Source organism: Bubalus bubalis, chromosome 3, assembly GCF_019923935.1.
Source record: "Bubalus bubalis isolate 160015118507 breed Murrah chromosome 3, NDDB_SH_1, whole genome shotgun sequence".
NCBI classification, from domain to species: Eukaryota; Metazoa; Chordata; class Mammalia; order Artiodactyla; family Bovidae; genus Bubalus; species Bubalus bubalis.
In genome coordinates, this window is record NC_059159.1 from 2,585,375 (window position 1) to 2,598,237 (window position 12,863).

General features: G+C 45.3%; 1 long non-coding RNA gene across 2 annotated transcripts; it reads left to right on the top strand.

The window, feature by feature from the left end:
- Positions 1-3,904: 3,904 nt before the first annotated feature.
- On the top strand, positions 3,905-12,625 carry LOC112583589. Of its 2 annotated transcripts, none has more exons than XR_006549260.2 (4): positions 3,905-4,299; positions 4,382-4,450; positions 4,540-4,710; positions 12,151-12,625. It is a non-coding gene; the product is annotated as an uncharacterized LOC112583589 (long non-coding RNA). The 2 variants fall into 2 exon arrangements; XR_003107633.3 differs by having other exon boundaries at positions 3,918-4,299; positions 4,540-4,682; positions 12,151-12,622.
- The last annotated feature ends 238 nt before the right edge of the window (positions 12,626-12,863 follow it).

The window sequence follows — 12,863 nt, forward strand, 5'->3', positions numbered from 1 at the left end:
GACTAACTCCCCATCCTAGCAGCTGAGACACTGCCCCCTGATGCTTTTCCTTACCAGACTCCAAGGTTGGCTGGGCAGGGTAATGGTGAAGAGAGATTTGATTGGAATTAGGTAAACTGGGCACTTTGCACAAGTTATATGCTTTAAAATTTTTTTTATATTTATTTATTTGGCTCTGCTTAGTCTTAGTTGCAGCTCTTGGGGTCTTCAATTTTTGTTGTAGCTTGCAGGATCTTGCAGTTGTAGCATGTGGGATCTAGTTCCCCAACCAGGGATAAAACCTCAACCTTCTGCCTTGGGAGGATGGAGTCTTAGCCACTGGACCACCAGGGAAGTCCCTATATAAATTATATGCTCCTAAGGCTTAACCTGGGCTCCCCAGGTGCTAGTGGTAAAGAACCCGCCTGCCAATGCAGGAGATGAAAGAGACCAAGGTTCAATCCCTGGGTGGGGAAGATCCCCTGGAGGAGGGCATGGCAACCCAGTCCAGCATTCTTGCCTGGAGAATCACATGGACAGAGGACCCTGGTGGGTTACAGTTCATAGGATCCCAAAGAGTCAGATACGACTGAAGAGACTTAGCATCCAAGGCTTAACCTACAAGGAGGTGGGAGGAGGAGTGGACAAAGGAAGAAAGAAAGGACATGACCATGTGCAAGAATGGAGAGGAAGATGTAACTGATCACATCTGGGACCAAGACAGAGCAGCAGAAGCCAAGTTACATTTTAGTACCAACCGGCACCACTTCTTGTCACTTAGTTTCTCAGAATTTCTACTGGAAGGTTATATATTATGATAAAGCATTGCATGGTACCTGGCATAAACACCTCATAAATTACAAGGATGGTGCTATGACTCTGTGTTTTGTTTTTGCTTCTTGGAGACTCTTGCTTCCAAGCCAGTTCATGAATCATCATCATTATCATCCAAGAGAAGTGGGGACTAGCATCCTAGTTTTATAAATAAGACCACTGAACGACTAGCAGGATCCCGGGACTTGCTCAAGGTCACACAGTTAATGGCCTTTTTCTTGGGCTGTGGTTTTGTGCTGAGGCAGAGCAAATCCTGCTAGATCTGGATAGAAGCTAGAAGCTCACAGAGGGTGATAAAATCTAAGAGAAGCAAAAGGAAGATGAGAATTAAGAAGTAGAAGTGGAGGCAAGGTGGGTGCCAGGAAAATCAAGGTCAACTGAGGACTCTGAAGAAATAAGGCCGATCCGGACGGGACCAAGACCTATCTTTAGCGATTTGAATTGGCAGGGCTGAGCCTACAAATCAGCCCAGCAAGAAGAAAGGAGGGCAGGGCGCCTTCGATGGATGCCAATGCCTTGGAGCTTGGATGGGAAAAGCTGAGACGCTCTGGGCGCCTAAGCAACTGGAAGAAGGGGCCAAGTAGGGCAAATCTCGCAGCGAAAGTATTTGTGGAAATATGTTTTTTTACCTCTTGCCATGGTGAATTGTCTGGTAGCTTCATCAGGAGGCACAAAGACAGAAAGACCACTTGAAGTCAAGCTCATTTGCAGGGTGAGGGCTCTTTAAATACTGGTAAATTCACTATCAAGGAAGGACAGTAGCTTGTAGGGAATGGTCATCAACCTTGATGACCCCCAAACAGCCAGCAGCTACTTTGTCCTAAAACCAATCTTCCTTTCTCCTAAATCCCAATATCACAAAGTCCTCTGAGAGGTGTCAGTTATTATATACTATTGAACAACCACAATTATATAATATTACAGATCATCTTTTTGTGTATTTATGATATCCCTTCTTTGTTGTTGTTCAGTCGATAAGTTGTGTCCGACTCTTTGCAAACCCATGGACTGTAGCCCGCCAGGCTCCTCTGTCCTTCACTATCTCCCAGAGTTTGCACGAACTCATGCCCATTGAATCGGTGACACTGTCTGACCATCTCATTCTCTACTACCCTCTTCTCCTTTTGTCTTCAATCCTTTCCAGCATCAGGGTCTTTTCTAACTAGTTGGCTCTTCACATCAGGTGGCCAAAACATTGGAGCTTCAGCATCAGTCCTTCCAAAGAATATTCAGGACTGACTTCCTTTAGGATAGACTGGTTTGATCTCCTTGCTCCCAGGGACTCTCAAGAGTTTTCTCCAACACCACACTGTGAAAGCTGTCTCCCCTAGTAGATTATAAATTCTTGCCAAGATAGGTGTGGATATTAATGTTTTTTTTTTTTCCCTATGGACGTTGCTTGTCCACTGGACCCATTTATCAAATCTTGATTGATCGACCTCTTGCATCAAGCATAGAAATGATTGGCACAGATGGGCCCTGTTTGAGCCCACGTGGCCAGTGCAGATGGATAGATACTGTGAGGCAGATACTGAGATCAGAATTACAGCTCAGGATGCTGATCAAGGTGTCCTCTTGGGATCAACACTCGAGGAGAAAGAAGCAGGAAGCAGATAAGGCAGAGGAAGGCGCTGAGCTGCAGTGGGCCTGACAGTGGCCCGGGGGGACCGCAGAGCTAGAATGATGCTTTGGGTTTGTCTCAGGCTGGGTTGATGCAGACAGGACGTTACTTCTCCATTGGTCAGCTGCTGGACATGGGAAAGGGTGGGCCGTGGGGGAGGCAGCTATTTGAAGGGGCTGACTTCCCAGGGACTGAAGAGCAGCCGTTCTTCAGTGAAGGAGGCCCATGCGCCACAGCCCCATGACCACCCGTGCTGGGGAACTCCAGACAAATGGAAGTGCTCCCTTTAAAGGCAGGGCTTATTTATTTCCTCTGCTTTGCAGTACATCTGAGGCCACAGACAAGGGTTTCAGTGTCCACTGTTGTGTTCATCATTTCCTGGTTTAGCTCTGTTAAATTGCATTTGTTATGGCAGTTTTAGACTTTGCTGTCAGCACCTAGAAAAGAAACACGTTTTTGAAAACTCAAACACTGCCTTTCCCACTATGTCAGGGCTGTTTCAGGCTTCCTTGGTGCCACAGTGGTAAAGAATCCACCTGCCAATGCAGAAGACATGGGTTCGATCCCTGGATCGAGAAGCTCCCCTGGAGAAGGAGATGGAAACCCACTCCAGTATTCTTGCCTGGAGAATCCCACGGACAGAGGAGCCTGGTGGGCTGCAGTCCATGGAGCCACAAAAGATTCGGACATAACTGAGTGACTAAGCGACTCAGGACACTTCCAGACTAAGTCCTCAAGATGCTATGTGGTCTAAGGAAACGCAGACTGAGATGGGACTTAAACTCAGTTGCAATTGTTCCCTTTTTCTAAGATAACTTCAACTATCAGTACATTCTGAATTGAAAACACAAGTTTGGAACGGACAAGTGCACACTGCTGTATTTAAGGTGGATAGGGAACAAGGACCTACGTATAGCACAGGGACCTCTGCTTCATATAATGTAACAACCTAAATGGGAACAGAGTGTGAAAAAGGAAGAGACACACCTATGTGTATCGCTGAAATACTTTGCTAACACCGGAAACTAACACACCATCCTTAATCAGCTCCGCTATGCTCTAATGCAAAATAAAAGGTTTAAAAAAAGATGCTGCGGTAACTAACAGCACTGTAAAGCAAGTATACTCCAATTTTAAAAGTGTTTAAAAAAAGAGAGGGGAGACGGAGAGACACAGTCTGCTGGCACCCTTTGCTCGCTTCTTCAGAGGAATCCCCTTCCCTTACAGATGCGGCTAAAGTGAGAGCGCCAAGCTGGGGAGTGAGCCGCATCCCAGGCGGCGCTGGGCATAAAGAGCCGGCCCGCCAGTGCAGGAGACGCGGGTTCCATCCCTGGGACGATCCCTTGGAGGAGGGCAGGGCAGCCCACTCCAGTATTCTCGCCTGGAGAATCTCACGGACAGAGGAGCCTGGGGGGCTACCGTCCATGGGATCGCAAAAGAGTTAGACATGAATGAAGCGCCTTAACGCACACCGCCCCCCCACCCCCCACGCGCGCGCGCACGCACACGCACGCGCACACACAGAATGGCGGGGACAGGAAAAGTTAGTGAAAGAAGAGCACGTGTCCCTGGTGAATGCTGCTCTGCGAATAGGTACCAGGGAAACGGAAGGGCTTCGAGCTCAAGGAGCAAACGGCAGGGCCAGAGCTTCTTCCCCCGGCCCGCGCGGAGAGACCGGCGGATCGCACACCTGCTCCTGCCTCCGGCCTCTGCCAGGCCAGGCGGGCCGGCTGCAGGCTCTCAGCTCCTGGCCGCTGCTCCCAGCTCCACCCGTCCTCCGGGAAGGAGCCCCTCCCAAGGCAAGTTCAACTGGGTTCCTTGGCAGCCGAAGTCTACACGGACCCCGCAGGGAGTGGTGGAGAAAAGTGAGTTTGACATGCTTGGAAATATTTAGATCTGGGATGTAAACTGCAAGGAAAATATTTACTGTTTGTTTTCATACCACAGAGATCTGGATCCAGAGAATCTTCAGCGAAGCCTGAACGGCTCCTGCCAAGACACCGATTTAACAATCTGGTCAGTGACACAGGGCATCCTGTTTGAGGAGTCTGAGTTTAAAGAGCGTGTTTCCAGCGTCCTGACGTGTCTGTCCCGTTGCTTTACAGGACTGTTTTCTTTAATCTGTGAATCTGGGGTTTGGTGTCTGCGTTTGGACAGAATCAAAATGCTTTCCTTTGATAGAAAGCAAGCGAGCAAGCACATCCTATGAGGCTGGAGAGCCTGCTCGCCAAGCCCAGGAAACGCAGAGGTACCTGACTCTTCTGAAGCCAGCTCTTGTGAGTTCATGGCCCGTGGTGAAAGTCGCTGTGCATGTAGCGGCCTGGAGTTCACACACTGCAGAGTGCTACAGAGCCTGCTAATCTTAACACTTGCTCAGTAGGTTTTAACCAGGAATTATGATAAAAGAGGGCTTCCCAGGTGGTGCTAGTGGTAAAGAACCTGCCTGCCAATGCATGAGATGCAAGAGAGGTGGGTTCAACCCCTGGGTGGGGAAGATCCCCTGGAGGAGGGCCTGGCAACCCACTCCAGTGTTCTCACCTGGAGAATCCCATGGACAGAGGAGCCTGATGGGCTACAGTCCATGGGGTCACAAAGAGTCAGACATGACTGAAGTGACTTAGCTCACTATGATAAAAGAGAAGACTTTGTAGACAAGATTGGAAAGCTTGCCTGATCTGAGATTTGTCTTCCATGGAGAGATTTCATCTTGCAGGACCCAACCTGACTTCGCTAGCGTTTTCGGGTCAAGTTAGCTGACAGCAGAATGGGAAAGTTGCTTGTAAAGGGCACTTTTAGAAAAGTCTCAGTTATGTGCACAGCGTATGTGAGGGTCTACTGGGAGGAAAAACGTGCCAGAAATCAGGCTGCCATCCCAATGTTCCCTACATGAGTCTGTAAGAGGTCACCTGGGCCACCTTCCTGCCTTCAGATAACATACCAGGCAGAGGCAGTTGTAACCATTTTCTCCTCTGTGATCTCTGAGTTTCCTGTCCCACCATCTAATTACTTCCCTGCTTTGGTAATTTCTCTTTCAATCAAGCCCCTTTGGCTGCAGGGCCAAGCCAACTCCTCTTGCCTAATTGACACGGAGAGCAAGCAGCTGCTTCACAATTGCTGGTCACAGTTGTATTTCGATTCCCTCTTGATAGCTGTGAAAGAGACTCCCTGTTCGGAATCTTACAACAGTCAACTAAAAGCCGAGGGCCTATCTTCCTCTCCATGGTGAATAGGGACTCATTTTCTGCTTCCTTTTCAGGACACTTAATGGCAACCCACTCCAGTATCCTTGCCTGGAAAATCTCATGGACAGAAGAGCCTGGTGGGCTGCAGTCCCTGGGGTCGTGAAGAGTTGGACGCGACTGGGCGACTAACACCTACTTACTTACCCTTTCTGTGGGCTTCCCCAGTGGCTCAAATGGTAAAGAAACTGTCGGCAATGTGGGAGACCCAGGTTCAATCCCCAGGTCAGGAAGATCCCCTGGAGAAGGAAATGGCAACCCACTCCAGTATTCTTGCCTGGAGAATCCCATGGACAGAGGAGCCTGGTAGGGCTACAGTCCATGGGGTCGCAAAGATTCAGACAGGACTTGGCAACTAATCCCTTCACGTTTACCCTTTGTGCGTTCCCTTTGACTATCCTCACTGTACCTGTAGTTCCAACTAAATCTGCTGTCTGCTGATGAAGCTCCAAATATTTAAGATCCTCTGGTCCTTTTCTCCCAGAGTCAAAAGAGAAAGTTATTACACTTCTTACCTCTTGACAATGAAGTAAAGAAAGCCATTTAATACCCAAGCAGTTATTCTGACATAGCCCACTTTTTTCCACATTTCTTCTTAGTTGCGAATTAGTCATAAGAACATCTACAATGGGAAAAATTCAAGCATGTCAAGGAATTACATTTATTAATGAACCAATTTGCATGAAAATGAAAATATAAATGCATTTGATTTTATCAGCTTAGAACACAGGGATAGGAAAGATGAATTATTCTAAATCTAGTTCCTTTTATTTTGGGGAAAGAAAACCAAGCTAGACAGGTAAAATAATTTTTTGAGTCAGATAGCTAGTCTCTAGTGTAGCTCAGACTGAGCCATAAGTGAACATCATTTTTGCTCACCTTCTATTGACCAGCTAAGTCCTAGGCATGCATGCTAAGTCACTTCAGTCGTGTCCAATTCTTTGCAAGCCTATGGACTGTAGGCCACTGAACTCGTCTGTCCATGGGATTCTCCAGGCAAGAATACTGGAGTGGGTTGCCTTGCCCTCCTTCAGGGAATCTTCCCGACCCAGAGATCAAACCTGTGTCTTCTGCATTTCAGATGGATTCTTTCCCAGTGAGCCACCAGGGAAGCCCAGTTAAGTCCTATAGTGGTTTAGTCGCTAAGTTGTGTTCGACTCTTTGGGACCCCATGGACTGTAGCCCACCAAGCTCCCCATGGGATTTCCCAGGCAAGAATACTGGAGAGGGTTGCCATTTCCTTCTTCAGGGGATCTTCCCAGGGATTGAACCCAGGTCTCCTGCACTGCAGGCAGATTCTTTACCGATTGAGCTGTATTTACACCTAATTGCCAAGGGTGACAGGACATGTATTCTGGTATGTTTCTAGTGGGAAAAGATGTGGAATCTGGTACCTGTGTGCCGTCTTCATCACCAGGGCACAGAATTGAGTATATTGTTCACCACAAGCCAGCGGCACTTGGTTGCACAGCATTGCTTAGGGGTAACCATTACTGACAGTTATTGAATATTTAGCAGCAAAAGCCCTGTTAATAGAGTAATATTCATATCCAGTGACTTTAAAATCTCAAGGTGTTCAAAGCATCATAGATCAGAAGTCATTTATTTGCCCAAATATATTATTGATATATTATTATATATATTATTGATACAGGCTTCCCTGGTGGCTCAGATGATGAAGAATCTGCTTGCAATGTAGGAGACCTGGGTTCAATCCCTGGGTTGGGAAGATCCCCTGGAGAAGGGAAAGCCTACCCACTCCAGTATTCTTGAGGGCAGGAGGAGAAGGGGGTGATAGTTGGATGAGATGGTTGGATGGCATCATGACTCAATGGACGTGAGTTTGAGCAAACTCCAGGAGATGATGAAGGACAGGGAAGCCTGACATGTTGCAGTCCATGGGGTCACAAAGAGTCGGACACAACTCAGCAACTGAACAACAACAATTGATGTACTTTTGATGATATCTGGTAATCAGACATTGTATTAAGTGCTAGACCAATGGAGATCAATAAGATACATTCTCATACTTGAAAAGCTCTCAGTATTTAAAGGAGGCAGACATGTACACATGTAACGGAAATACAACCCTTTTTTCTGTAATAAAATTATGTATATTTGGGGTTAACATATACACAGTACTATATATAAAATAGATAAGCAGCAAGGACCTATTGTAAAGCTCAGGACTGTTGTTTTTTTTTAGTTGCTAACTCATGTTCCTGATGCTGGGAAAGATTGAGGGAAGGAAGAGAAGGGGCAATAGAGGATGAGATGGTTGGATGGCATCATCGACTCAATGGACAGGAGTTTGAGCAAGTTCCAGGAGATAGTGGAGGACAGGGAAGCCTGGTGTGCTGCAGTCCATGGGGCCACAAAGAGTTGGACATGACTTAGTAACTGAGTAACAACAAACTTGTGTCCAACTCTTTTATGACCCCATGGACTATGATCCTCCAGGCTCCTCTGTCCATATGATTTCCCAGGCAAGAATACTAGAGTGGGTTGCATTTCCTTCTCTAGGGGGTCTTCCCAACTGAGGGATCAAACCTGTGTCTCCTGCACTGGCAGGGGCTTCTTATCACTGGGCCATCAAGGAAGCCCATGGAGCTCAGGGAGCTATATTCAATACCTTGCAAAAACCTGTAATGGAAAAGAACCTATCTATATATCTTTCTGTCTGTCAACTATCTGTACCTGAATCCCTTTTCTGTACACCTGAAACCAATACAGCTTTGTAAATTAACTACACTTCAATAGAAAATGGCTTAAAAAAGTACATGTGTGCCATGTGTTCTAAGTGGCTTCAGTCGTGTCTGACTCTGTGACCCCGTGGACTCTAGCCCGCCAGGCTCCTCCGTCCATGGGATTCTCCAGGCAAGCATACTGGAGTGGGTTTGCCATTCCCTTCTCCAGGGGATCTTCCTGACCCAGGGATCTAAATGGGTCTCCTGACTCTCCTGCATTGGCAGGCAGATTCTTTACCACTGGCACCACCTGGGAAGCCCATATACATATGTAAAGGTAACCTAGATAGACTATAAAGAGACAAAGACAAAAATGAAGAATTAATGTCTAGAATCTTTTTCAATATTGGAATCCATTGCTAATGCTAAGTCACTTCAGTCGTGTCCGACTCTGTGTGACCCCATAGATGGCAGCCCACCAGGCTCTGCTGTCCCTGGAATTCTCCAGGCAAGAATCCTGGAGTGGGTTGCCATTTCCTTCTCCAATGCATGAAAGAGAAAAGTGAAAGTGAAGTCGCTCAGTCGTGTCTGACTCTTAGCGACCCCATGGACTGCAGCCTACCAGGCTACTCTGTCCATGGATTTTCCAGGCAAGAGTACTGGAGTGGGGTGCCATTGACTTCTCCGATTGGAATCCATTATAGGGCTATTAAAATTCAAAAAATTTCTTTTGATGAACTCTTGGCTCATCAATATTACTTATGTATATTATTTTATTTATTATTTATATCATTTATAAATAAATTTTTATAATACCCACTCCAAGTTCCTCTGTCAAGTTCCTCTGTCCATGGGATTCTCCAGGCAAGAATACTGGAGTGGGTTGCCATTTCCTTCTGCAGGGATGTATATGCTATGTGAAGTGAACTTGCTCAGTCATGTCTGACTCTTTTCGACCCTGTGGACTGTAGCCCGCCAGGCTCCTCTGTCCATGGGATTCTCCAGGCAAGAATACTGGAGTGGGTTGCCATTTCTATAGGGGCAGCAAAAAGGGAACTATTATGTTCTGGTCTGATAAGAGAAGTAAACAGGGATGGTGAGGGGAAAGTCAGCAGTAATTAACGATGCCTGTAATATCTCATTAAATAAGGAAGTTTACAAGTAAAGGGTTATCAAAATGCAAAACACACCAAACTGAAGAAGTAAAAACAAAAAGTGTTTTAAAAGGTCAGTGGTTTTTCTAGTTCAACATCTTAGGAAAGAGATCTTGAAATTTAGAATAACGTTCAAACTAAGAAAATCAGCAAAGCGCCCCCCCTCCCTTTGTGGTTGCCCTTTGGATGGAACCAGTTAATGGTCACACTCCTGTTGCTGAGGTGCTTCCAGCAGGGCCCTTGGGCCACCTCCCGCGATGCTAGGCCCCCGATGGGCCTGACGAAGGCAGACTTTCATTAGAGCCTCTCACCACCAGTGGCTGGAACCCATCCACTCCATGCGAATAGACAACCACAAGTATTCTGTTCTGTATATCAGTCCCAGAAGGAGAAGCATGGAATGCACACAGTACGCTTTGAACCTCATAATTGTTCCTTGTAATAATAAATTTTTACATTTGAACCTGTGAGTTATCAAGGAAAAAGAAACACAAAGCCACTTTGGTTAAAGGATTGACTTAAAATAACAGGAATTATGGAGATGGAAAAATACCACTTTTCTTTTTTGGCCCAAGGATTTATGTTTGGGGAAAAAATGATTCAGAGGTGATGGCCTTTCTTGGACAGCGACAGACTGGAGAACGGTTTGCATCCCTGACGGGGGCTGGTGTGTCAGCTCTGGTGGGGAGGGGTGGGGCAGAGACAAGGAAAGAGCTCAGACAGCTCGGTGTTTACAAAGGGAGAAATTCTGGATTCCTTTCGTAAGGAAAATTTATTATGAAATTCTCCTCAGCCTTTACTAGAGAGTGAGAACATTTGTTGTGCTTTAAACTGGAATACCAATATTGCTGAAAGTGATATATCCATACAAACAACAGGTTTTTCCAGCCAACTTGTTATACTCAAGGCACGCTTATCAGATTCTGAGCCTTATACAAATGAACTCCAGATGGGAGAAACAGTCAAACATTTACACGTTAGAAATTCCATGACAAAAGAATAAAGAAAGGATAGACATTTTTCCCCTGAAATTTCCAAAGAGGAGAATTGAAAAAGTTTCAATACATTTTTCAAATTTCATACATAAAAAATTACTTTATATTGAAAGATAAACGCTGAGTACCAAAAGGGAATTTGTCTCTCTTGTTAATGCCACATGCAAATTCATAACAAAATAATTAATAGATGTACTATCCAATGTTGTAGCTAATTTATATGAGCAAATATAGATAACAGATATGCAAATGAAAAATATTTACTTATGTTGATGATTAAAAATTGTCATTAAGTTAAGGTCATATTTCACCTGTTAAATTACAGTAAACATCAAAAGGGGATTTTTAAAGCTAGCAAAGGCATCAGCTTTCCTTCATCACTGATGATACTTGTAAATTGGTAAAAATGCTTTGGGATGCAACGTCAACTTCCACATACTTGCGGATTGAATGAGCTATGTTCAGAGATGTGAAATGGTGAAAAAATTATATATTTTCTTCCACAATAGCCTGTTAAAGTCCTGTGTTGAATCTACCTTCTTTGCTTTTGGACAAAAACCTCTGGTAAATTCATTTTTGAGTATACAGAAGTCCAGTTTGAGCTTAAGAAACAAACACAGCACCAACCCTTCATTGTGTGATCCTGCTTCAAGCTTCTTCTCTAGACACCTGCCTTAGGACTTGGAAGCCTACAGTACGGAAGGTGGACAGTCTGTCATTTGTCCACTGTATTCTTCCGTTCCTCCTTCCTTACTGTGCTGCCTTGGCCCCTCCTTGGTGATAAGGAGTCAGAGAAGAGAAATCAGGTCTTAAGAGTTATCAGCTGATGCACTGGTCCAGTGACCCACACCGGAGGCAGGTAGTTAAATGCTGGTCTTTCTGTCTCAGGGTGTTTATGGACTCTTCAAAGACCACCCGTGATAGCACCCACTGACTTGGGCAGTGGCCCACCTGGGTGGCCGTGTGTGATGTCTGTCTGAAGTCCTGCTCCTCTGGAGGTCTTCTTCCCACCTCTTACTCTTGCAGGCAAGCCACAGGACGGTCCTCTGCAGGTGGCTCCCGCCTCCCGCTCTCTGCAGGGTCCATCCTGACACACTTTCCTTTTCTGTGTTGAGCCCACTGGATTTCTTCCATCCACCCTCTTGCCTTTAAATGTTTCAGGCGAGGGTCAGCTTCTTTGTTTTCCAAATTCCTCACATATCCACATTTTCTCGCTTGACCTGAGATTTTGTGGTAAAGCAGGGTGGAGGGGAAGAAAACTGTGGGACTTTCTGACGATTGTTCTAAAACCTTACTTAACCATCTTCCCGGTGCCGTCTTAGCTTTTGTTACATAAAAGAAGGCAGGTGATAGGCTGAGAGGAGCTGAATCTGGTTTTGGCTACCTCCTTCACAGCTCACATGTAAATGACCACGGGTCTCTCTTTCTAAAAAGAGAATCATACACGCCGTTGTTTTCATGAGACTTACATTAGCTGAGACAGAGACAGTGTTAGCAGGTACGCACTCAGAAAGCCCTCTTCAAATCTTGAGAAGGACACACAAAAATGGAAGTAGGATGAGGTTAAAAGGATGATATTTCTTTCACCTTATTTGCAGTCTTCCTTTAACAATGCTCTATTACTTCCACAATTAAAAACAGACTCAAGGAAGCTGAGCGGCAGAAGACCAATATATTGGTGATGCTGGCCCACGAACTCTAAGGACAGGTCCTGAAGAGGAGGGGGCGCCAGACGGAGGCTTCCACATGATTCCTGGACAAATCTGTTTCCCCACAGATGGTGGTGTTAAATCATCTAAAACAGACTCTGCACATCCCAGCTATTGGTGCTCCCTAGCCCTCTCTGCATCCCTGGGTAGCGCTCCCTTGGACTTCAGATATAAACTGTCTGATATATGTTCACGAAGCTTTCTCCCAAGTCCACTAATGTCAAATGATATGATCTCAATAAAATACTTAAGAAATAAACCAAAGCTAATGTCCTTTGATGAAAGAGGGAAAATTACAACGTCCTAGAGTGTGTTTAATGCAAACAAGAGAAGACGTCTTGGCAAACCTTTCAGTGAGTTTTATCTCCGTTTATCATGTGTCCTCATTATCTGACCTGTAATCTGCATATATGTTGGATATGAAAGTAAACCGCTTTTGAAGGTTTGCGAATAAACTCTTACTAAAGCTTGATCACTCTTTTATTAACTGATATTTACACTAATAAAAACATTACATGCTTTATTTAAAACCAAAAAGAGAGCTAATTATAGCATTTAAAATGGATGAAAAGGTCAAAAATCTTAAAGGTCTATAGCTAGTCGACTTGCTCAATCAATAGTGTTGAAATTCTAAATTCTTGTGTT